The 24915-nt window shown below is 53.4% G+C and overlaps 1 protein-coding gene across 4 annotated transcripts in view; it reads left to right on the top strand.

Annotated features, from left to right (window-relative positions):
• The first annotated feature begins 10352 nt into the window (after positions 1 to 10352).
• CASZ1 (castor zinc finger 1) overlaps positions 10353 to 24915 on the top strand; it is a 145929-nt gene continuing 131366 nt past the window's right edge. For 2 of the 4 annotated variants that reach the window (XM_053920969.1, XM_053920974.1), the window contains exon 1: positions 10353 to 10491. The gene's annotated coding sequence lies outside the window, so the exon portion shown is untranslated. Of the gene's footprint in view, positions 10492 to 22930; positions 22974 to 24419; positions 24630 to 24915 lie in introns of those variants that run through there. The other 2 variants (XM_053920971.2, XM_053920970.1) reach the window with 2 other exon arrangements.

The raw sequence follows: 24915 nt of genomic DNA, 5'->3' as shown, positions 1-24915 counted from the left end.
AACGCTTTGCAATTGGATCGGGCCTTTCGACTCTTATTTATTTGTCTGTGATTGAAGTAAATGAGGAAGTGCCGGGTTTAGGGCTCAAAAAGAGACCTAAGGAAGCCAGCTGTGATTAGGACACCAGAGCAGGTACAGGCTGCGTTCTGGGGAAGACGGGAAGGTCTCGAGAAAGTCGAGGTGGGTGAGGCTATCCCCTCCGCACCCCACCCCAGAGGCTGAATCCTCACCCACCAGAGCTGGGGGCAACTTCTATGGCAACCAGTACAGCTCTCTCACCTTCCAGGGGGAGAAATTGGGACCCAGAATAGGGCTGGGGACAGGGGGTATTAATCACTGTAGGAGCCAACAATTACGGCAAACTCCTGTTTGTCAGGCCTTGTGATAAGATGTGATCCCACTTCATCCTCACAGCAACCTAGGAGGTGGGCAGCATTTTCACCTCCATTTTACAGAGGACTACCGGGAAGCTCAGAGAGGTAAAGTGACGTGCTCAAGGTCACACAGCCAGGAAGCCATGGAGCAGGGGGTGGGGCTCAGGCAGCCTGACTCTAGATATAAAACTACGATCGTGACTTTTGGACTAATCAAGTGTTCTTGACATTCACAGCTCTGTTCTCCTTGACTAGTTTTGCCAAAGTAGGGAACCAGGACAAGGAAATGGGGAGACTTCTGTCCCTGTCCAGGGATGACTGAGTGTCAGCACCCCCTGGCCTGGGTCTCTCTTGGGGAGGTTTGAGCCGTAGTTTGGGGCCCAAGGAGGCAGAGCGAAATTGCCCCCCGGGAAGAGCAGGAGCCTTGGCTTCTGGAAGGTCTGGGAGGTCCCCGCAGGTCCAGATTAGTATTCAGTATTTATAATATTTCCATAATGGTAAAACAAAAGAAAACAAGCAGAGAGAATGCATTTTTAATCACCAATCATTTCTCTTTGTTTGTTGTGAATGAACAGTGAGGTGAAATAGTATTTCATAATCACCCCATTCGAATTTTCCTCCCCACAAAGCACCGAGAAATCTCTAAATAAAATAAATAAACAAGCCAAGACCTTAAAATAAATTCTGGAGGGCAGAGAGTTACGTGTGGGTTATCACAGCCGCAGGAAGGCAGGGGCTGGGAGGTGGGGAACAGAGGACAAAGGGACAGGGGCCTTGCCAGTTAGCAGAATAAAGAGACCCAGGCCTAGGGCACCCCCAGGCAGGAGAAGAAAAACAGAACAATGGTTTGAAGAGCCAGAGAGGAGGGCAGACTCCCCACCCTTCATTCCTCTTCCTCATTCTTCCAGAATCTCTGGTCCTCACTGTTTCTCTATAAACCAAGGGGAACTCCTGTCCCCTGTCCCCATGGAGCTTCACAATCTCCCACTCCAAAGGCCACCCATCCAGGGAATGTTCTCTGTCTAGTGTTCACCTGCCCCGACAAGCCAGTCCAACCTCTCAGTTGACAGAGGAAGAAAACACAGCAAAGAGAGAATGGAAGGGACATATATCTAGGACCTCCCATCAAGCGAGTGACAGAGCTGGAACTAGAACTCCAGGGGCGGGATGCCCTGTCAGGCCACCACCGCTCATCTACCTGTACTTGGCTGTAGGTGTCATCGAGAACCCTGCTATGTCACTGATTTTCTTCACTGGCTGTTCTTGATATTTTGTTCCGTGCATCTCAGCACCTCCAGCCTCTCAGGTGCCTGGTACATGGGAGCATACACCAGATGTTAGGCTGAAATGTGGACGGGCGGATGGGTGGATAGATGGGTGGAAGTTTGGATGGGGGGATGAATGACTGGATGGATAGATAGAGGGAGAGATGAATGATTGGATAGATGACTGGACGGATGAATGACTGGGTGGGTGGGTGCAGGGATGGATGGGTGGATGAGAGGCTACAGCTGACTTGGTTCCCTCACTCTCCATTAGCCATGACTGGATAATGGCATTCACAGTTAACATCTACTTACCATCTGGGGGCCTGGTGCCTTGAAACGATGTCTCCAACAGTCCCCTGAAGGACTCTGGAAAAGATCACCGTCTAGCAAATCAGACCCCTTCCAAGTAGAAATTTGAGGCCAAAGCTCTCGGGCCAGGCAGCCCCCCATTTCCACGTGGGTCACGTGGTGGTGACAGGCACTGGCCTGGGGTCAGAGGACCTGGGCCCCGCTTCCACTGGGCCACCAACTCGCTGCGTGGTCACAGGCGAGTAAGTGGCTTCCTCTCTCTGAGCCTCAGTTTCCCACTCTGAGTGTTCTCTGTCAAATGTCGTAGGCCCCGGGTCTGGCCCCTTTGATGTGATCAGCTCACATCGAAGAGGTGGAAGAACTCACTCTCTGCAGCTCCTGTTCTGTAGCCTGGGCGGCCCTGTCCCTCTGCACCTGGCCCCTGCCATGGTCAGGGTCATCTTTCAGCCCTCGCAGCCTTTTCCCTGGTCGGACACTTGCAATGGGGGGTAACCCACAGCATCGGGATATTCTCAGAGCTAGGCTGGACGTCCTGGCCATGGCCAGGGCCCACACTCTCTCTGAATCCTATTGAAAAATCATAAAAAGGTAATTACTTTGTCATTACTGAACACTGGTTTGTCTTTTTTTTCTCCTTCTAAGCCATGACCATAAATAACCAGCCCATTACCCTTCAGAGTGGACACACATCTGTGCAGGACCTGCCTCCTCGGATAGGCTGGTTCGCCCCTCACACCATCAGGCCCGGGTACATGCTACGCACCCACAGCCATGCGTACACCAAACACAGAGACACTGCCCATTCACCTGGCCATTTCTAAGCATTCTGCTCGATGCTGGAAATAATAATAACAACGGCTATTATTTGTGAATTCAGACTAAGTGCTTTGCATGAATCATCTCAATTAATTCTTCTGACAAGGCTGTGAGGCAGATACTGAATTTGTCGCCATTTGAACAATGGGAACACTGAGGCCGAGGGAGGTCAGGAACTTGCTCAAGTTCATACTGTGAATAAGTGGCAGAGCAGGGATTTGTACCCGTGTGATCCAGTTCAGAATCCGTGCTCCAATATACCAATTATATAAACCTAGATTTAAAAGTTGCACCCCTGCATAGTCTACTTGGAGGAAATAATTCTAATACAGTGTGATAAGTGCTGTGGGAGGCCAGGGAAGGCATCTAACCCAGTTTTCGGCAGGGGGACATCAGGGAAGGCTCCCTGGAGGAGGTTATGCCTGCTTTGATCTTAATGGGTGAGTGAGAGAAAGGCAAGTGAAGAAGGGGAGGAGAGGCCTTCAGGGCAGAGGGCACTGCCTGCACAAAGGCCTGGACGTGAGACCCGGGAGGGTGCTTGGGGAGCTCTCAGCAGCGCCGAGTGGCCGGAGCAGAGGGTGTGTGATTGCATGACAGAGACGGTGTTGAGAGGTGAGGCCGGAGAGGCGGGCCATCGCTCACATCCGGGCCAGGCTGGCACAGCAGGGCAGCCCTGCCCCACCCACACTCAGCTACCTGGCACTCCTGTCCGTGTGACACAGGGCACCTCATCAGCAAAACAGCCCTTTCCTGCCTCCCCGGCCAGCCCCGCCCTCTGGGAGACACAGTGCCCTGGGCGGCGGCTGGCACCTGCACAGGTGCCCGTCGGGAGGAAGCCTGGCTACTTCCGGAGTGTCACAGCAGGTGCCTTTGGCCCGCGTCCTGGCCACACCAACCCTCTGGAGGGGTTCACCCCAGCACAGAAAGCAGCACGGCCATGACTAGTCCGTGTTGCTTCTGTTCCCAGAGGCCCATGCGGGTTCCAGATCTAGAAGAGGCAGGGAGGAAGGAGGGCGGCCAGGGCTTGAGATAGGGGCCCACATGCTCTGTGGCAAGCACCACAGGGCCCCGGGAGTGTGGCTTTTGCTCTGAGGACAGGTGGTCCCTTTGACTTCTCCCTCATTCAGTTTCCCTTGTTCGACAGGGCCTTGGCGCCAGGCCTGCCCCTCCCTGGGGCATGGAGGGGGTAGGTGTCGCCCATGGATCTTTTCATAACAGGTGATGTCAGCGGGCAGTCCTGCCCTTCACTCGGCTGTAGTTCTCCATATTCAGGTGTCTGTGGACGGCATGAACATAACCTCCCAGTGTGCAAACAGAGCACCACCATACCCTCATCGGCCCAAACCCTCCTTTAAAGGGGCACGTGGTCTCGCTCATGTGTACGCACACACTCTCCCACACAGATAAAATCACGCACCCCACCACTCGGCATGGCAGACACTCCTACCCACACACACCCTCAAATTGCGTAGGCAGACTGCTGGGTGGGTTCAAAAAGCTGTACCTGGTGGGTCTCATTTAAATTCATTCTTTTAATTTTTGAGTGCAATTCATCCTCATACATGGCTCTTAGATTGTGGGTGTTTTTTGTTTTCTGCATTATATTTACATTTGTATTTCTCTGTTTTTCCTGAACTGTTAGTAGTGCATGCAAGCTACCTTTTTTTTTTTTTTTTTAAGTTAGATGATTAAGAGGATATTCAAGCTGGAAGAGGGTTAGAGGGACTCTGGGACTAGGGAAATTTTCTAAAAGGAAAAAATTAGTCACCTGCCATTATTCGCGTTACCAGGGAGGGATAAACATAAATACCAAAAAAGTAAATTAATTAGAACAAACTAGAAAAGGAAAAGGTTGAGACGGAGAGCAAAACAGCCTGCCCCTTGACTGGAGCTGAGTGAGCTCAAACAGGGAGCATGCAAACAGGTGCAGAGTACGGGTCCTGAGCTCAGAAAACAGGTAGTATTTATGGCATAGAAATCCCTAAGGCTTTTCTGTCTAGAGAGGTTTCTGGAAGGTGTGGGTGGAGAGGTAGGAGGAATCAGGAGCTCATCTCTGTTGAGGCTGAAAGACTGAGATAAACCCCACCCCTCCACCCCCAAGGATTGAGCAGGTGCCCAAGAAGCCTGAGCTCAGGCAGAGACTCTGGAAGCCCCGAGAGCCTGTGAAAGGGCTGTTCTCAGCACCAGCTCCCCGGCTCCTAGGCGTCTGCCCTTCTCATCTCTGCCCGCGAAGAGAAGGCCACTCAAACCTTGAAACAGCCCCTGCTTGTGGCCAGCACAGTTCTAATAAGGATTCATTACTAGAATCACAGATTCTTTCACCCATTAAATTAACAGGGGTTGAGAGAGAGAGAGAGAGAGCACCAAAGGTTTCAGAGCTATAGAGAGTTGGGCTCCAGGTGGGAGGGCAAATTCACGCAGCCTTCTGGGAGGGGCGGTTCGGCATTGGGAATAAAATGTGTGCATGCTCTTTAACTCCACAGTTCCACTTTAAGGCACACTCACGATTATTCGTGGACAAGGATATTCATCTGAGTTATTTATAATAATGAAAAAAATTGGAAACGAGTTCGACGTCCAAAATTTTCAATAATGAGGACTGGTTAAGTAAATTATGATCAAACTCTCTAACACAGCCATTAAAAATCATATTGTAGAAGACTATTTAATAACGTGAGAAAGTGTTCATGCTACGTATACATGACAGATGAAGGAGAAAGTTAGGTTCTGCGTGATGCAGATTTTATAAAACAAAACAAAGTGGAAAAAAAACCAAACAAAAAAAAATCTAGACCGGCAGGAAATACATACACCAAAGTCAACAGAGATTATTCCTGGCTGGTGGTATTAGGGATGATTTAAATTTTCTCCTTCCTGTTAATCTGTATTTTGTGAATTTTCTACAATAAACACGTGTTATGTATCTAGTCAAAAACAAGTAATCATATATCTTGCAAAAAAGAGTGAGGGAATTTGGGGGAGGAAGGACTGGTCACATTGATGGACTTGAATGGGATTCGGGAGGCCAGCTTAGTCCACTCCGGCTCTTCCTTCCCGGGACTCCAGAGAGGGAGACCTTCGTAAAGGAAAGAAAAGCACTCAGCTTTTTTTATTTTTAATTACAACTTGCTCAGTAATCACCACAATCACTTCTCTCAAGCATTTGTGCGTTTATTGTCACTAAGCACCTCCTGAGTACCTATGGAGATGCTAGGTCCAGTGAACCCCCCAAAACACAGGCCTGGCCCAAGGAGGACCTCAAAACCAGAGGTAGCTGAGGAAAAAGGCAAACAGGCATGCAATCTGTAATGTTTTCATCAAAAGACAGTGATTCTTGGTCACTGTTGATGGAATGCTTACTGGGTACAAAGTCTGGTGGTTGGTCTTTGGTTCCTTCTGCCTTTCCCTAGATTAAAAAAGGATTTACAGGTAAAGGACTGATGTGTTCTACCTCCTCCCTCCTCCACTCCCAACACACCATGAGTTTCATCGCTTTGTGAAACTCAGAGTAAAGGTAAAAAATGCTTGTTGCACTGGAGTAAGTTGGGGAGGGAGGTGTTTGTCCCCCTAGCCCCACCTTCCCCCCACGCCCCCCAGACCAAGTAGCTGGTGGGGACTGGGGTGGTGAAAAGCGTTGGCTGTGGAGTCAGGCTGCCAGCTCAGCCTTGGGAAAGTCACTTCTCTGTGCCTTGGTTTCCCCATCTGTATAACGAGTATATTCTTTACAGCAACCACCTCACGCAGTTGCTGTGAGGGTCTAGTAAAAGAAGTGCCCAGCTGGGTGCCCGGCACACAACCGCTCAGTAAACACTGCTGAGCGATTAGGTCGTGCTTCCCCTCACTGCAGGGAAGAGAATTCAACAAACTGCCCTGGCTGGTGTGACTCAGGTAGTTGGAGTAGACCGGAAGTTCAAGGGTTTGATTCCTGGTCGGGGAAACGATGTTTCTCTCTTCCTCTCTTTCCCTCTCTCCCCCACTCTCTCCCTCCCTTGCTCACTCTCTCTCTACCAGGAGGTGAAATGGGACTACTTTCAGAGTTTCCCAAATACACAAACAGAGAGATGTAAATTTACTTGTTCACCCATCGACCTCCGAGAGCCTCTGGGGCGCCCGGCACTGGGCTTGGCTCCTTGGCTTCTGCCATAAAGTCACAGACCCTGCCCTCAGGAAGCTCGTTGTCTGTGGAGGCAGAGGGTCCTCCTTGGACACTTAGAAAGGGGAAAGGTGCTGGGTCACTTGCAGCCCACCTGGAGGCAGGGGGCTAGATAGGTGACCTCGATAGAGTCCTTAGTGGACCCCTCTTCCCCTGCTGCCTGTGCTGGGGAACAGCCTCCTCTGCTGGGGGACAGTTCACCAGAGCCAGGTATTTCCCCACTGTCCCCCCTTAGGCAGAGGCCAGAGAGTAGAAAACTCGGCAAAGCCACTGTGCCAACCCGGCAACTCCTCCCTCCCCCAGACTTTGTCCTAGCTTTCTGGTTATTCTCCTACAGTATAGGCCCTGCCAGGGCGGGGGCCATGGAGGCTTACCTTGATTCAGTGCCTGACTCACAGATGGTGAGGGCCTACTATGTGCCAGACACTCTTTGAGGAGCTGAGGACATGAAGGGACACAGAACCAAGTCCCTGCCTCTGAGGAGTTCCCAACTAGCAGGGGCAGCGGGACAGGAAATGCGGGAACACGTAAATAAGCACAGTCATTGCAGACATGTAGACACCCTGTAGACAGGGTGAAGTGATGGAGAAAGGCTGGGGAGCGACTTTACGGAGCAGAACCTGAATGATGCCGAAGAGGCAGCCGCCAAAGGGCACGGTGGCAGGCAGAGGGAGCAAGTGCAAAGGCTCTGAGGTAGGGACAGGCTCGCTGTTTTCCAGGACGGCCAGAAGCTAGCATGTTGAGAATAATGGGACCCAGGGGAGGGTGGAGGGAGGTAAGGTCCAGAGGTTTGTATTATTTTAGGGAAAGCTCAGGAAATGCTAAACTGAAGCAAATGAGGAAAAGAACATCTGATTTCAGTCCCTGAGAGGGGAGTGGGAGAGGCGCACAGGCACTGAGAGGCTTGAGAGACCTGCGGCTCCTGTCTGGAGGTGGTGCTCTCTCCTAGCCCCTCGCTTTGGTATTATTATTGTTGGTGGTGGATGGGAGAATTGCAAAGTATCTGCAAAAAATGGAGGGGAGAATAGATGTTTTAATAAAAGTTTGGTGGGTGAGATGTGGCTGTCCGGGGAGGGGCGGGGGAGGCTTAGAGAGGGAGTGTGGGGAGGAGATTGACTAGCACGCTCCTCAGCCAGCTGCTCAAAGGCCTGGCCTGCCTGGTTCATTTTCAGCTCCCCAGCCCTGGGAAGGGTCTGCTCTTCACTGGGGCTTGGAAAATGCCTGCTGAATGAATGAATGGGAGCAAGCTGTTGCTGGAAGGGGGAAAATAAAAGGACAGAGGAGAAGAAGGAAGGGAGAGAGGACAGGAAGCAATGAGACGTAGAGGGAGCACTGGATGTCCCAAGGAGCAATGACAATTACTGGCATTTATCGATCACCATCTTGGCTCAGGCACTTTTCCTGCATTAACTCATTTTAGCCTCTCAACAATCCCAGGCAGGAAGTACTATTATCACCCCCATTTTACTGTTGAGGCAACTGAGGCACAGACGGGTCAGACGCCTTCCTCAAAGTCACTCCTCTGGTGGGTCGCTGCCGTGTGACCCCCAAAGCCCAAGTCGTTAACTCACTTCTTCCTACTGCCTGGGAGTGGAACAAGTCCCGAATCAAAACTTAGAAGGCCTTCCTTGCCCTTACTTGGGTCACCACCTCTCGCTGTGCCTCAGTTTCTCCTTCTGCAGAATGTCGGGATTGGGTCTGAGATCTCTGGGGCTGTGCATTCCGATGAGTCACCCAGCACCAGAGACTTAGAGGCCAGCAGCCAACTCCAGGGAACTGAGGGTGCCTTTGATGGGGGTGGGGGTGGCAATGGAGAGTAATGGGTCAGTGGTCAGTGGGGACTGTTAATTATTAATGTGTTGCTGCTTCCTGTTAATTATGGGGCTAAGGAGTGGAGAAAGCTAAATGGGCCCGAGGGGTGTGTCTCGCCCCCAAACCTGGCCTTCCTGTGCAGGCAAACCCTGAACCAATCCTAGACCCGTGCCAGGCAGTAAGGAGGTGTGCTCTGTTTTCAAGCTGATTTCACCCCAGCCAGTCTAAAACAAGCCGAAGCCACTCAGCCTCTAAAGAGCACGGGATGGATGAGCCTCCTCCCTCAAATCTGGAGGATTTTTAGGGGACAAGGCAAATCTCGGCCAGCTCAGGGCCAGAGAGCCATAGAGCCCCCGGTCTCTATCCATTTACCAATTAACTTCCAGTTTAAGGCAGGGCACGGAAGGCATCCCAGCAGGTGTCTCTCTTGGACAATTACCATACAGGGCTTCTGGTCACTCCCAGTCCTGAGAAGCTTTGCTGAAACCTTGCAGATTAGGCCCAAAGCCTCCCAGCGAGCAACAATGGTTATCAGCCTGTGACATTCTGGTCTTATTTAATGCGTTCCGTTGAACACTTCTCAAACCTGTAGGTCCTGCTTTGAATTTTTTTTTCATTTATTCTACAAATCGTGTAGCTATTTGGTTTACTATTGTGGTCAGTTTCTCACTTGTCTCTCCATCTGAGCGTTCCCCCCTTTCTTTCAGAGCTGGTGTTATTTGCATCTTATTCTTGTTCAGAAGCAAAAACAGGTACAGTGACTAGCTCAGTCCGGAGATGGGGGTGGCCTGGCCAAAAAAGGCAGGACCAGAGCTATTGGGCAGAGGACTGCTGCTGACCTCCAGCCTCAACCTGGTGTGGCCACCTCAAACCAACTGGAAGGTGGCAGGGTGGGCCAAGGGGGAGAAAAGGTCGTTTCTCCAATGCAGTGTGAAGGTTCCCCCTTATGGAGGCCCTCCTCTTTCACCTGGAGACCAGGGAAGTTAGTTCTCCCAAGACATTCTTTATCCTACTGCCTTGTTTTATTTTCTTCACGGATCTTTTCACTCTCTGAAATAATATTATTCATGTACTTTAATGTTCATTGTCTGCACATACACACCCTTTTCATTCTTTACGGCCTACCTTCCTCACTTAAGGACTTATTTATTTCTTGCACAACGGAATGAATGAAACCCCCCCTTGCGAAGAATAGGTAAGTGCAAAGCAGATATGGAACAGTGAGAACATCACGTTCCTAACATCTTAACTTGCAGAAAAGAGCTAGTTCTTCAGGAAAAGTGGCAAGCCCACTGGCTCTCTGGGGTTCAGAACAGGTGAAGAGTAACCCACTCTGATCCCTTCTCTCATCTATACCAGCCTCAGCTCCACTCAGTTGGGGGCTGTGGGAAGCTCCTCCAGACGCAAAAGGTTACCGTGAGCTTAGATGCTCCTCGGCAGGCCGCGCCTCGGGGCGCGCCCAAGACGAGCTCAGCCGGGGCGGTGGGTGGGAAGAAACCAGACGGGGAAGGTCTGGGGGTGCGAGGGCGGAGCGGAGCCCGGCCCTGCGATCCGTCCCGGGTTTTGCATGCCACCCAGTCGCCCGCTCGGCCGCGGAGAATTCCATAATCACAGCGGGCGAGAGCGGAGACTGGGAGCGAAAAATCCGGGATCCGGCAACTTTGGGTAGCGCATGCGCGCCCGAGGCGCTCCATCCCAAACACACACACACATTTTTCCCCCGGACTTGGAAAGTCACCCAAAGCCGCCCCAAGTGCAGGTAAGAGACTCGGCGCTCCCTCCGCTGCGGCCCCCCCACACCCCTCAGCTTCGCGAGCCTCCCAAGGTGCTTCCGCGTCTCGCCCTCTGTCCGGGTGCAGCCCCCCAACCGCGGGGCTGCTGCTTGCTCGCTGGGAGCGGGCGAGCGAGCGAGCGAGAGAGCCAGCCAGCCAGCCAGCGCGCGGCGGCTGCCACCCAACTCCGGCCGTGCGGGAGGCAGGGGGCACGGAGGGCTGGCACCCGGGCGCAGGGCGGCGCGTCGCCGGCCGTGGCCAGGGGAATGCCCAGCGCGCGGCTCCGAGTTAGGGGAGGGCTGCTCCTCCTGGGGGTCACTTACTCCAACTGAGGGGGCGGCGGGGTAGGGGAGAAGAGGGGGAGGTGCTAGGCGCGAGTGCAGGACTTTGCAAATAGGGTGGGGGCGCCCCCCGTGCTGCGGGCTCCGGCGGGGGGGGGGCAGGTGCTCGCCAATACCGTGTAATCACTCCTTTCCCCTACGCTCCCCCACCCCCAGTTGCAGGGGTTCACGCGCTCTCCAGGGCAGAGAAGGAGGCAGGGGTGAGGGGCTCCCGAGGTGACTTTGCAAGACTTTGCCCAGGGGAAGGGGTGGGTGGGGAAAGCCCTCCAGCCGACTCTTGTGCCCCACTACCAGGGTGTAGGTGCTACCGGCAGAGGTAGGCAGTGTTCACTTAGGTGCAGAGTGTGGAGGGGTGCCTCCGGGTGGGAAAACGCAGGCCATGGGTTGTTTCGATGGGGGGAGCGGCGTCCCCTTTTTCATTTGTGCCTTGGAAGTTTGTCTCAAGTGCGCTGCTCCGGGCGCGGCTAGTGGCTCTTCTCACTCCCCCCACCCCCACCCCAGTCTCCCCGGGCACAGAGCTGCCAGTGCTGGGCACAGGGAGCCGGGGCACCGGCTCAGAGCCGTGCGGCCGTCTGCCGGAGCCCACCTGGGTCCGGGGAAAAGTTCGGGGGAGTTGCCGCAGTTGTGTGCGCTGGGAGAGAAGTTGCGCCCGGGGACGTGGGACGCTGGGCGGGCGGGCCGGCGGACGGGTGGAGCGGTGTGCTCCCAGGGGGCTCTGCCGCGGTGGGAGAGGGTCTGGCGAAGTCTGTGCCCCGCTAGTGGGTTGAGGGTAACCAGGGGGCTTAGCATTTGGGGAAGAGGAACCCCGAATCCAGGGGCCCGCGGCTGAAATAGGCACCAGGTAGAGGACCAAGAGAAGAATAGCTTGTGGGGCGCGGGGAGGGGGGGCACCAAATGGAAGAGGTCCTGGCCACCTGGTCGCTTGGGGTCGAGCTTCAGGGCAAAGGAGCGCGTGGTGGCTGGCAGAGAAGTGTAGGGGAGCGGGGCTCCAGGGGGCGCGCGGGAATGGGGGATAGGGCCCAACCAACAGTCACGGAGCTTCTGGGGCAGGGGGCCGAGTCTTGCGTCGGGGGTGAGCCGGCCGGGCGGAGCGGAGGCCGGTTTATTTTTACTCGGTGGCATTTGCAGAATGTGCAGCTGATGGCCGTCGGCCGCCAGGAAGTTTTGCTTTCTGTTCTTTCTCTCTTTCCGAAGCCAGCGCGGCCGGGAGCGGGCGGGCGGGGGAACCGGGCCTAGGAGGGGAGGGGGCGACCGCTGCGGTGGCAAGGTGTGGGGCAGGGGGCGCTGGGGTGGCGGGCAGGGGCTGGCCGGCCGAGGGCGGCGGGCTGGCGCTGGGCCGCTGCGGAGCATTTGGGTGAACGTCCGTCCCCAGCGTTGAAAGCTCCTCGGCGAGGGGAACAGGTGTATGCGCCGTCAATCACGGCAGAAGGGACACTGGGGGCGTAGATTAAAATAATAATAATAGATTTTTTTCTAGGGGGTGGGTGCAGATTCTTCTTCCAAGTCATCCCCAACCCGAGTCCAGAGTTGGGGGAGGAGAAGAATGTCGAGGGAGGCAAGGGGCCGCTTCTCCCTACACTCAAGTTCCTCTTGACCCAGCCTCAGCTTGGGAAGCCGGCCCAGCGTGCGGCGAGGACCTCCTTCCAGTCACGCTGGGGAGGATGCCGGTGCGGGTGCGGGTGTGTATGAGTATGATTTGTTCCACAGGGAAACAGCTAAACACCCCTCCAATGAGCCTGGAGCTCCCCCAAACCCGTCCGGATCAAGGGGTGATTGGGGGGACTATGCGTCGCTGCCCCAGTGGAGTCTGGAAGCACGACCCTCTCAGAGTGCGTGGCTGTCCTGCCAACACCCCTTACATTCATAGAGGTGGGGGGCAGCGAGGGGGAAAGGCGAGGTCAGTCGATTGGCAAAGTTGGTAAATTTAGGAGGTCACAAAGCTGGTACAGGCGCGGTGAGAGATTGAGAAGGGACTGGAAAACAGATCGCTGGGTAAATTGGTGCGCCCACCCCCACCCCCACCCCCTCCCACCCTTTGGCGCGCGCGCGGACACACACACACACACACACACACACACACACACACTCACTCACTCACACTACACACACACACACACACCACGCACGTCGCCTTCCTAAAGGGAGCTGTCCGAGCTGAGCAGGAGCAGCTGCGCGAGGCGTGGTGAGGGGGGTAGTTGGTCCCCCGGGGCTGCGCCCGGGCTGCGCTCCACGTGCCCAGAGGGGGCGCTGGGCTGTTCGGCGCCCGAGCGCAAAGCTCCGGGTTTGCGCCGAGGTGGCGGTGAGGCGGTGTGGCGGTGAGTCCCGGGCGGGCGGCCGGCGCGTCCCGCGCCTTCTTCCGCGACTCGCGCTGCCTCCCCCGACGCTCAGCCGCTTTCCCACTTCCCAAACTTCGCTTTATGATCTGCGTTCCCTCGAGTTCTCAAACCCTCTAAAGGGCAGGGTGGGGAACTTCTCCCTTCGGGCAGCGGCCACCGTTTCTCTACCCCGAACCCGGCGAATTGGAGAGATAGCACCCCCCCTTCCCATCTTGTTAGCCACCTTAGAGGCGGTTAACGAGAGTTTATGGGGAATATTGTTGAACTTCAGTAATCAGGTTTCCAGCGATCTTATGCCTCCTGTTTAATTTATTAGACTAGTTATTTATTCTGTTGATGATAATCTGTTGCTGGTTTCTATGGAGATGTTAAACTGATCTCTTTCAGAAATCAAACTCCATATGCACTAAAACGTTTAAAGGGGCAGTGCTTCCCTCTCTCTCTCTCTCTCTCTTTTTTTTTAGACTTTGCACCTTGCAGAGACTTCGCGTCTTGCTGAGTCTCAGTGCATTTTATTTCCTTCTTACCGAGCAGAGGAGCCCGGAGACTCACGCTTTGTGGCAAGTACAGCTTATTATGGCTGGAAGAAAGCGAAGGCTTTGATCCCTAAGTTGCATCATCATTTAAAACAGATCACTTCACCACCACCCCCTTCTCCCCCATCATATAAGAGCAAAATTCTTTCAAGATCAAAGAGTCCAATCTAAAAAAAAAAAACACCCAACTATTGTTTAAAAAAATAGGAAGTCAGTCAAATGTGAACCTCTCCTTTATATCTGCTCCCCTTGTGTTTAAAGAATTTTTCGAATAAGAAAAACAAAACTTGTAAGCTCAGCTAATTTTTCATACTTATTAATAGTTTATCTTGCCCCCCCTTAATTTAAAAAGAAGTTCAAAGTTAGATTTCTCTGCCTGTGGGGGTTGAGGTATACTTGCTTCTCTTTTAGATCCTGACCATCTGTTTTTGGAAAATTAGCCTCTGGGAAGAGGGAAGAGTTTTTTACTCAAACTTAATAGAGTGCTTTAATTTTTTTAAATACTCACCCAAATATTTTAAACTCCCTTCTTCCCTCCTTTTTAGGAGAATATCAGTAAACTCTGTCTGGCGTGTGAGAACACACCAACTTTTTCTCCTTCTCTCCTCTCCTCTGGTGGTTCTCTGTGGATTTGTGACTTTGCAGGGGGTGGGTGCGGTGAATTAAGAAAGTAAGGCAGAAGAAAATTGTCTTGGTTTGTGACACTCTGAAAAATTGCAAACCTCCTCTGAACGCCAGTGTTTATCACGCTGCCAGATATGATACAAAGCGATTGCATTTCCTGACGATCCTTTGGGACTAAGTTGTAGGTAAAACCATTCAATACATTTTTAATATTAAAGTAAGGCCTGGGTTCCATTTTCCTGGAGGTGGGGCAAGTGGATGTCCTTCTCTAGAGTAGATGCTTTTTGAGTGTACTTTCCTTTTCCCAACGTGAGCCCCCCACCTCCACCCTTGCCCATTTCCATTCACTTTGGGGAGGGGTGAGCCACACACAGGGCATTCGGCGTTCATAAATAAATTTATATCTGGCAGAAGGTCCGATGCTAAATAAGAGCAGTTATTTTAAAAAAGAAAAGAAAAGAAAAGAAACAAAACAAGCCTCAGACTCCACCCCTGCTATAGGAAAGAAAAAAGAGGTAATTCTTGACTTTTTTTTTTCTTCTGCCATTTTGCTTCTCTTTTATATTATTTTATTTTGAAAGGGGGTGGAATGGGTGTTGCTTCTCAGGCCAAAGGAGAGAGGAGTCATTTCTGTTATTTCCCCCCTTTGCTATATTTTTAAAAATTTGTTTGATTTGGATTGCAAACAGAACAGAAGCTTAAGCCTGGAAAAGAGCACTGTAGCTTTAAACTCAGGAGTTTGCATATTCTCCTTGTATCTTTCCCCTTTGCTAATTATTGTGTTGTTTTCAGAGCAAATATGTCATATCCATGGCGACCGGGCAGGTTTATTGTCTTTCTGAAGCAATAGCTCACATAAGTAATTAATGACTTTCTTTTTTTTCCCCTGGCTTAGGTTAAACAGATCATTCAAGGAAAGTCATATCTCTCTCTCTTCTCTCTCTTCTCTCTCTCTCTTTTTTAGCCCAGTGACATAAGAACATGAGTTAGAACAAGAAAATACTTTAACCAAGAAGTCAACAGCTTATTTTCCTCCATTTCTTTTAAAAGCTGAAGTGTCAGCTTTCAGACATGCGAGGCTGTCATCCTTGCATCTGGGAGCAGTGCGGCCCCTGCCTGGGTTGGAAATCCATTTGAAGGCTGTGCAGCCCGGGAAGTGTCGGCGTGGGGGGAGTGACCTGGAGGAATTTGCTTTTGAGGTGGGGGGAAGCACTCCAAAATGAGTATTTCTCCTGTATTTAGCAGCATTTAATTAAATTGTTTACAAGAAAGAATTAATGAGTTGGTAGTAATGCTCCCCCCCACCCCCCCGCCGCACCCCTTCTTCTCAGTCTAGTTAATTGGAAAGACAAAGTTTTTCTTTTTGATTCAGCTCAAGCTTCAACTTTCTCTAGCCTTTGCCTCAAGTGCTTTTTTTTTTTTCCTGGAAAAGTACCTTTTGGAATCCCCTCTGGTTAGTATTTTCAGAACTACAGTGGGGTTTTGTCTTCGTTTTTTTCCCTTAGACCCACAACTTGAAGCAGATTTCTGCCTCTCAGGAATTAATTCTGCTATGATGACTTGGATTTCATAAACTTCCTTTTGGGGGTGGGGGGGGCAGTTTTCAAAGACATAAAATGATATAGGTAGCATATGTCCCTTCTGTATCTAGTGACAGTATTGGAGAAGGTAGAAGCAATATTTTCCTTTAAAAAAATATCGCCACTTACGTTCCACCCTTTTCAAATGGATCTTTCGCTAATAAGAAGCCTTATGATGTCACCCCGTAACTTTAGAAATACACTAGATCTCCAGCTGATGTTCTCCAGCAGCTCCTCTGCCCCCCAACAAACATGCATTAATGAAGCACATTTGTACTCTGTCCCCATCTCTTTGGAATTTCACATTAGCCAACGTTTTGTGTGTGTCCTTAAGGGGAATGAGATGAACAGAAAAGCATGTATATTATATTTATACTCTAACTCAATTAAAAAGGATATTTCCCCCCCATGTGAAGTAAGTTAAAAAAAATGCGGTGAGTCGACTGAATGAATCTTCCGGCTTTTGGCTTCAAAAATAAAAATACCAAGCAGAAGAGAGATTTATTCGGTATCTGGTTTCTGAAGAGGAGAAGAGAAGGCCAGGCAAGTCTGATGCTGAGACTCCAGCGGAGTTGTAATTGAGCCTGTAACCTCTTGATGTCTATATCAGAAAAACAGACATGAGCAGAGGGAGCCGAGGAGAGGCAAACAAGCCTTGTAGAGCAGGGAGCTCGGGGAGATTCAGAGAGAGAGCGAGCGAGAGAGAGACAGAGAGAGAGGGAGAGAGAGGAAGAAAGATTTAATTTATAGACATTTTAAGAACCGTAATTTCATTAGGATCTGCTCTTCCCCTTCTCTGAAGGGCAGCGCGGCGGACCGATAAGGCCGGTCCCCCTGCCGGATGCATGGTGTGGCTTGGTGGGCGCGAACTTGGGCATCCTTGCCAGCTCTGAGGGTTTGTTTTCGCTCTGCTCACTTTCTGCTGGCTTCCTTATTTTGAAATTAAAAAGTCCCAGAGAGCTGAAAGTTAGCCGTGGTTTCTGGCTGCCTGACGACCTCCCCTGTGGGTACCACACCGATCGGCGACCGGGTCTGTCTCCTGCCTGGCCTTTGGCATCTGTGTGTTCCGCTGTCGACAGGCCGCCGTGGTTCCAGCCACCGGAGGCCACGGGCGGGGGGAGGCCCCCTCAAGTTCACCAACTTAAGTTACTGTGGTTCTGAGGCCAGTGTTGTTGGGGGGGGGCAGCCAAAGTATGTCGTAAATTCTGCAAAAATTAATCAACTGTTTCAGAGCTGCCCACTAACGAGGTTGCGCAGACAAGCCAGGCCTTTCTCCTGCTCCCCTGTTCAAAGTCCAGCGGAGTGAGGGGTGGCCTGAGTGGTGGGAAGGGAGGGGGGAGTTGTTTCTTTTTTTAAAATTAGAATAATTGAGAACAACTAAGGAGAGGGAAGAAGAGAGGGATTTATTGAATATAAATCCTCAAGTGCCCTTGTCCCATATTGCTGGAATTTCTTTTCCCTTCTGGTCTGGATTTGTCCTGTGTGTCTTTGGTGGAAAAGACACGTAGAAAGAGAGCAAAGGGAAGGGGTGGGGGAGAAGGAGGGAAGGATTGGGGGGAGAGAGAGGGAGACATGTGGCTCCTTCGGAACTCATTATCATTCTTAATAAGTCTTAAGGAATAAAGAAGAGCATTGAGTGTAAATGCTGGGTAATCCTAACACTTCTCAAGGTGAGAGGAGTCTTTAGGACACAGAGAAAAGAGAGAGCAGAGGAGGGGGCTGGGAGGTCGGGGCCCAAGTGGCCCTAGAGGAGTGGCAGGCCCAGGGTTTGGGAGGCTCTGCAGGAGGCCTGGAGGCTGGGGTGGGGGGACCCAGAGGAGCCCAGAGCAAGCGGTTGTCTGAGATGACGCTGGGGACCTCCAGGAGGGGGACTTGCTGGTGCCGGGAGCAGGGGTGCTGGGAGCAGGGGTGCCAGGAATGCGTGCCCTGGGGTGGCCCTGCCTTGGGTTGTTCCTCTAGGCTCCTCAGCCAGCTCAGCCAGTCCCCTGGGCTCCGGTTGGGTTCCTGCGGGGCTGCCCCGCATTGTCCTCTCGGGGAAGGCAGAGAGACAGAGCTCCGGACACTAGGTGGCTTAGAGGGTCTGCGAGGTTTTCCAAGAGGAGCGCTGGCAATGTCTCTCCTTCCTGCTGGTGGGCTCCCCCCATGCCTGGCTTCTGCTGTCTGTGGGCCTGCCAGGGCAACCCGGCCCAGGGGCATGGCTCAGCTCCCAGGCCCAGACTCCCAGTGACCAGCTTCCAGGCAAAGAGAAGATGAGCTGGGTGCAGCTCCCTTGGTGGGGCGGGAGGCAGCCGTCACTGGCACGAGGGATACTTGTAGGAGGGACAGTTGGAGCCTGGCCCTGTGTTCTCTGACACCTCAGCTCAAGGCGTGAGACATTGCTGAGCCCGTGGTGGTGGTGGTGGTGGGGGGTGTCTCTGCTTCTTCCTCTTTTGAGTTCATGTGCCCCCTGTGAGAATCCTCTTAATAAAAAAACAATCTCATAAGCATAAATACCGCTTATACTTTAAGGGGTTTCACACATCTTATAAACCCAGCTAAGGACCCTCTAGAGTCCCTTGCTCTGGTGGGCTTCTTTCCAGTTCTCCAGGACCATAGGGGGGGAGTGGGGAGCGTGAGAAGGTAAAATCGGTTATGGCCACCACTCCCACCCCAGCCTGCCTCAGTACAAGGAGGGCTGCGTTGAACTGTGTGACACAGGCCCCCCCAGGGGGATCGGGGCCACCTGCAGGTTCCCCTCTGAGGGACGGTACCTGCTCAGGTACATGCCCCACTCTGGGCCAAAGGCAGCCTTCCCTTCCTCCAGCTCGCATTCTCTAGGACTCCGAGGATGTTTGCGGAAGGGGCTTAGCCAAGGTCATGTCCGAACCATGGATCATTTCCTCTGGGGACAGGGGGACACAATTCAGGTTCAACTTACTGCAGTCATGTTCTACATTTTTTAACTGTATGTTTCTTTTGGAAAGCAACTTCGGGGAGCATGCAAAAGGGGGTGCGTGGGAGTTAGAGATGAAGGCTGGCGCCTGAGCTGGTGGGAAGCCCGGAGGGAGAGCAGGATGGGTTAATGGCGGGTGGATTCTGCTCTTCTGTTGTTTAAAAGCAGTAATAACCAAATTGCATGCCCTGCGTGTGCCTTGCTGACGAGATTTACCGAAAGGAAGCCGCGCTCTCTCTCTCTGCTGCTGGTCTCCGGGTGGGTGAGCGTGTGTGTGTGTGTGTGTGTGTGTGTGTGTGTAAATGAGAAGAAGGGGTGGGGGATTAGCTCTGCCAGGCTGGCACCCTTCCCCAGCACTAATTGCTGGCAGAGTACCCACAGGGGCTGTGCCACTGTCTTCAGCTCCACCCGCACCCCTTGCCCGCGGGGAGCTCAGCTGCGCAGCTTGCTGTACGAGGGCCGTTTCCGGGCCCACTAGTCCCAGAGGCTCCTTGGGGAATTTCAGGGAAATCAGATCCTTAGGGGAGGCTGAGATGGGGGGAGACTTGGGTGGTCCAGAGCCCCTCTGAGACCTAGTCACAGGCATCAGGAGACCCCATTCCAGTTCTAGCTCTGCAGCAAATCACTGTGTGGCCTTGGGCAAGTCATTTGACCTCTCTGAGCCTCAGTTTCCTCTCTCATCAAATCACCTCTGACCCTACCACCTTCACAGGGTTGCCCTGAGGTCCAGCTGGCCCTGTAGCTTGAAAGGCCTTCGAAGTAATGAAGCACAATGAAGAATTTGTCAAGGCCGCCTTGTGGGGTGCCCTCAGTGTCAGATATGCTGGTTTTATGTAAAACGGTCTCCGTCTCAGAGGGGGCCCCTGAGACCTCCACCCCAGAAAGCCCTGGGCCTGGATGTAGTGTGTGATTTCGGGGCTGCATTTTTACATCAAGTGGCAGGTTAGTTCTCTTATCGCCGGGAGCTTGGGCTAAGTAGGGGGACTGCTTTTAGGCAATATGGGGGATCCCACTGAGGATGTGGGGTGTCCTTAGCTGTTTTGATCCATGGGCTCCCGAGGAGATGTATATATTGTAGATTGTGCATTCTGGAGCCAGTTACCTGGAGATCAAACCTGTGGCCATATATCAGTTAATTAGCCTGTGCCTTGGTTTTCTCATCTGTAAAATGGGCAGAGCAGTGCCTACCTTTCAGGGTTAGACAAGCTAAGACATGTGAAGGATACAGAACAAGCCTGGCACCTGTGTGGGGCTGAGTGTGGACGCACTTGCTGCCCACCAGGGAGTACTGTGGGAGGGAGAGTGGAGAGAGCTCACCCTCTGTGTGTCGGGGGGTTGGACCCTGCTGGGTGTGGGGTGCTGTGGTGTTGGTTAGAAATTATGGGTTTTGTGTTTTTCCTCTCAGGGCTGCCTTGGGGTCCCCCTGGTATTTTTGGTGATGAGTCAGAAGCGGACAAGAAGCAAGACAGTACTCACTTTTGGCATCAGACCCCCGAACAGGCAGGGGCTGTTGGTTTCTCTTCCCCACTGTGGTCAGACTGATGTTCCTGGAGCTTGGGGTCGGAGGGGAGGCCAGAGGGTGGGGTGGGGCAGACCCTGGCTACACGTGCCGCGTCGGTGGCCTGGGCCTGCGTTTGCACAGCCTGAGAGCTTCAGTCTGAGTGCCGGCGCTCCCAAGGCCCCCGAGGCCTGCATGCTGGGCTCTGCTCTGCTGGAGACCAAGTGGCCGGTGGAGGTCCGGAGCGAGCTTGTGGAGTTAGGCTGAGCCCCACGGGAATCGTGTTTCTCCCAGTCAGGCAGATGGACCCCTCTCATCCTTTGTCTCCACATCTGTAAAGTGGGGCTTGGAATTCCTGTCTTTCGAGAATTAAGTAGAGGACGGGCATCACAGCTGACATTTGCCGAGGTTCGACTTGGAGCATTATTTCATGGGACGTGCTAAACCTGCACAGCAGGGGCTGTAGGATGAGGGTAATAGGCCAGCCTTGGGCCCAAAGCTGGGTCCCTGGGTGACTGGAGCCAACTGCGGAGGGATATGTGGAGCTGGGGTTCCCCCTCACCCCTCATCTTTTAGTGATCCTGCCCCAGGGTGCACTTCCCAGGCTGGGTGGAGGTTGGAGAGGAGGGCCAGGAGAAGAGGCAGAGGTGACCTCGAGGCAGCGACCTAAGGAGGCAAGGGCAGGGGGGCTGTGAAGCGGGGGGCACTGGAGGGGCAAGGGGCACTTATGGAAGATGAGGTGTATGAAACTCCATCGGCCTCTCCCATTTCACTGTGCTGTGCCCAAACACCCCGGTTCCTGTTTCACTATCTGAGATCTGGGAGCAGGTTAATTTCCATGACGAACTCCAGGCCACATGCTCAGAGGATTTATCTAATTAAACTGATGCTTTTTTTCTAAGAAAGAGAGAGAGAGAGAGGAAAGGAAGGGAGGAAGGACGGGAGGAAAGAGAGAGAAAGAAAGAAAAAACAGGAGAAAGAGAAAGGAAGACAGGGAGGAAGGAGGAAGGAAGGAAAGAGGAAGGAAGGAGGACGGAAGGAAGGAAAGAAGAGCGGAAGGAAGGAAGGAAGGAAGAGAGGAGAGAAGAAAGGAGGGGGGGAGGGAGACAGAGAAGCTGGGGTCAGGCCAGAGGGTTTGAAGGGCCCTGATGGAGCGGGTGATGCTGGTGCTGAGGTGGAGGCCTTCCTGGTGGGCCGTGCTCCCATCTTCTGATGCTTTCAGTTTATTTCCAAAACACCTCTTGGGCTTCAAGGGAAAGGGGTAGCTGGAGGCGTCCCGGATATGTGCTGCCCAATACACGAGCCACTAGCCCACGTGACAATTTAAATGAAATGAAATGACAATTTCAGTTCTTCCACTAACCAGACACATTTTGAGTGCCCGGCAGCCACATGCGGCTGGTGGCCCCTAACCTGGGCAGCAGGGGTGTCTGAGGGGCACTTCCGTCAGAGCCCGGGCTAAAGGGATGAGCCCCTGGAACAGTGATAGAGGTGGGGGGCTGGCCAGCAGGGACACACCCACGTGTCCAAGAGGGTCCCTACCTGGTGCCAAGGCCTCTGCGGTGCTGGGGCTGCCTTCTCTTTAGATTCCACTGCGGGTCGCTTCTCTCCTGGGGTAGGGCAATGTGGTGGGTGTAGAGTTAAGGCAGAACAGAGCTCAAATCTTTCTCCCACTTATGGTCTTTGTGACCTTGGGCAGGGGTTCTGAACACTCGTGGAATTGGGCTGACAGGGAGCAGTAGCTGCCTCATTGGTCCTTGTGGTCAGTAGGCGAGCTGATGGGCGCAAGCATTTAGTAGAGCGCTGGGCACTGGTGAGCACTCGACAACTGGGGGCCACCGTGATTACAATAATTATAATAATTGTTGATATCATTTCCATAATGATTGTTGAAGAGCTTTTGTGGCTGCCAAGTGCTTCAGGGACACTCCTGACCAAATTCTGATTTCTCCATAATCCACACTTTCCAGAATTAGCTTAAATGAGCCTCCTCCTCCCAATCCCTTTCTTCTGGGAACTTACTTTGGGTCCCTTCTCCCCATCCTCCCTTTCTTTGGACATAAGGAAGAGCTGGAACTTCCCTGAAATGAACTCCTGCAGGTCCTTCTACTTGTGAGTTAGAGCCCCTACCCCGCCCAGCACGTGTGCCCACATGCATGTGCCCACACGCATGTGCACACACGCACTGGCCAAGCTACATTTGAAAACACCCTGCAATGTAAAGTAGGGGAGCCCAGATGTGGCGCTGGCAGGGCTGGCGGGTTGTTTGGGGTGGGGGTGGAGTCGGGCCTCTGGGGGACGTGTGTGCGTTCCCGGACATTGCCCAGTGCCCTGTGTGCTAATGTGGAGCTGCAAAGCCCGTCGCATTGTGCAGGCCCCTTTCCCCGTGAAAAGGCAATTGAGTCAGTGAGTTCCAAACGGATTGGAGCTGACAGTGAATGAGAATTTGGCAGTGGGTAGAAAACAAGCTCCCCCTCCCGCCCCCCACCGAACACAGACTCACTCATCCCTCCCTAAACGACGGGTGGCCGTTTGGATTTTAGAGGGGTTTTGAAAAGAACGCTGATTTCTTTTTATAGGTATCAACGTTATCAGCCTACCCCAGCCTACCCCGGACCCCAGGTATGCCCTCCCCCTTCCCCCAGGTTGCTGCAAACCCCTCCCTGTCGCCTCCGTGGCTCCGCCAGCGATCTCGAACGAGTTAAGGGCTGAATCAACTCTAGACCCAGCTGTGCATTTTGCTCTGGGTTCCTGAATGAAGCGATGTGCTGTGCTCAGCACGATCGGAGACTGTCTGCCCCCGGTGGCCTGCCCGGCCCCCCACCCTGGCCCCCAACCCTGCGGGGCTCCACCGGCTTTCATGGGACCTGCTGCTGGCAACCGGGGAGCTGGTGGCCCAAGATGTGGGGACCATGTTGGGCACCCCCCCCAACAACCAGCCTCCCATCAGAGACCTAGTTTAGTGTTAAAAGAAGGGGCACACCGTTTCAAGCTGGTATCATCCCTGGTTTGCAATCTTGAGGGGTTTTGTAGGCCAAGGGCCCTGCACCCCTCCGTAGTTCTCTCTCCCCGTCCAAACCAGTAAATCCGTCAATAGCTATTTACTTGTACCTGGCCCTTGCCAACGGCCCCATGGCCCCAGACCTCCCCACTTAAACGTTCTCAGGAGAGCCAGGAAGGGGGGCCCTGGCACCTGGCAGATGCTCCTCCGGCCACCCCACATTCATAACCCGGCATCTCTTTAGCCTTACCGTCCTCCCTCTCGGTGGAGGTGTTGAGTCTCTCCTCTCTCTGGGGGCGGGGGGGGGGGGGGCTGGTAAGAGGCAAGGAGAAGCACTCCTTTTGGCCACATTACATACAGCCTCCTTTTGGGGGTTCACGCGTCCCCTGTGGCTGGGATGCCTGTTGGGAGTGCCCTCTGGGAAAGGCCTGGTGGAGGGTGGTGGCTTCCGGAGCTAAGCTGGGCGAGTGGCCCTGTGCAGAGGCACCGTAGTGAAGTGGTTCCGTGCAGGGGTCCAAATCCTCGCTTCTGCATTTGTCAGTGCCGTGACCTTGGGCACCCCGACCCCTTGGGAGCCTCAGTTTCCTCATTGGTGAAAGAGGAGTGGTAATAGTGTCTGTCGCCTGGGGCTTCTGTGAAGATGAAGGGAGATGATGTTGCTAAGGGACCTGACCCATGGTGACAAGGGTACCTATCATTGCTACTATTGCTGTTCGTACTCCTTCCTCCCCATCTGCCATCAGGAAGGCTGGAAGGGGGGCGGCTCCTGCCTGTCCCTGTGCTCAGGCTGCAGGAAGGCCGGCCTGGAGCCCCTGCCCAGCGGCTGTGTCCACCAGAATTCCATAAGCAGAACAGCTGAACCAGCAAAGCAAACATGTGGGTCCAGCGCAGAGCCCTGGAGGGAGCAGGGAGAAGGCTTGTGAGCCCAGGGCTGGGCTTGGGTCCCCGAGGTGACAGCCCCAGTACTGGCCAGCCCGCCCGGCCCAGGGTGGAGTCGGCTCCCAGATGCTGGCGCCATCTTGGTTTTCCTTGGCTTTTCCTCAGCAGTCGGGAGTGGCCCTTGCCCTCCCCCGGGAGCAGGTGGCCTTTGCAGCCTGGCACCTGTTCCTGAGGGTGACTGCCAGGAAGGTGCAGACCTGGGCATCGCCCTGCGTGTCCTCCGAGTCTTTCCACGAGGCCTGCTTGCTGCCTGGAAGGGCTGGTCCGGGCCTGTCCTGGTGGAGGAGGTCACAGTGGGGTCTGTCTCTCATCCCAGGGCCCCGCTTGTCACCCTCCAGGTGAGTCGCAGGAGAGCCAGGACCAGGATCCCGAGGCCTGGGGTGGGCTGGGGGGGGCGCCCAGGGGTGGGTGCAGGAGGAGATGGGGTAAGCGGATGTGCATGAAACCGGAGAGGGTACAGGTGAAACGTCTTACTTTTGTCCCCATGGGCAGCGAGCCAGCCAGCCGAGTTGGTTTTACATTTTCATTTCAGTGAAAGAGAAAGGAAACAGACATTTACCAAGCACCGACTAGGTGTCAGACGCTGTGCTGTGACTTTCTGTGGGATTGAAGGGCACAAGACAG

This window comes from Desmodus rotundus, chromosome 3 (assembly GCF_022682495.2).
Source record: "Desmodus rotundus isolate HL8 chromosome 3, HLdesRot8A.1, whole genome shotgun sequence".
Taxonomy (NCBI): Eukaryota; Metazoa; Chordata; class Mammalia; order Chiroptera; family Phyllostomidae; genus Desmodus; species Desmodus rotundus.
This window is presented reverse-complemented; position numbering and strand designations above follow the sequence as displayed.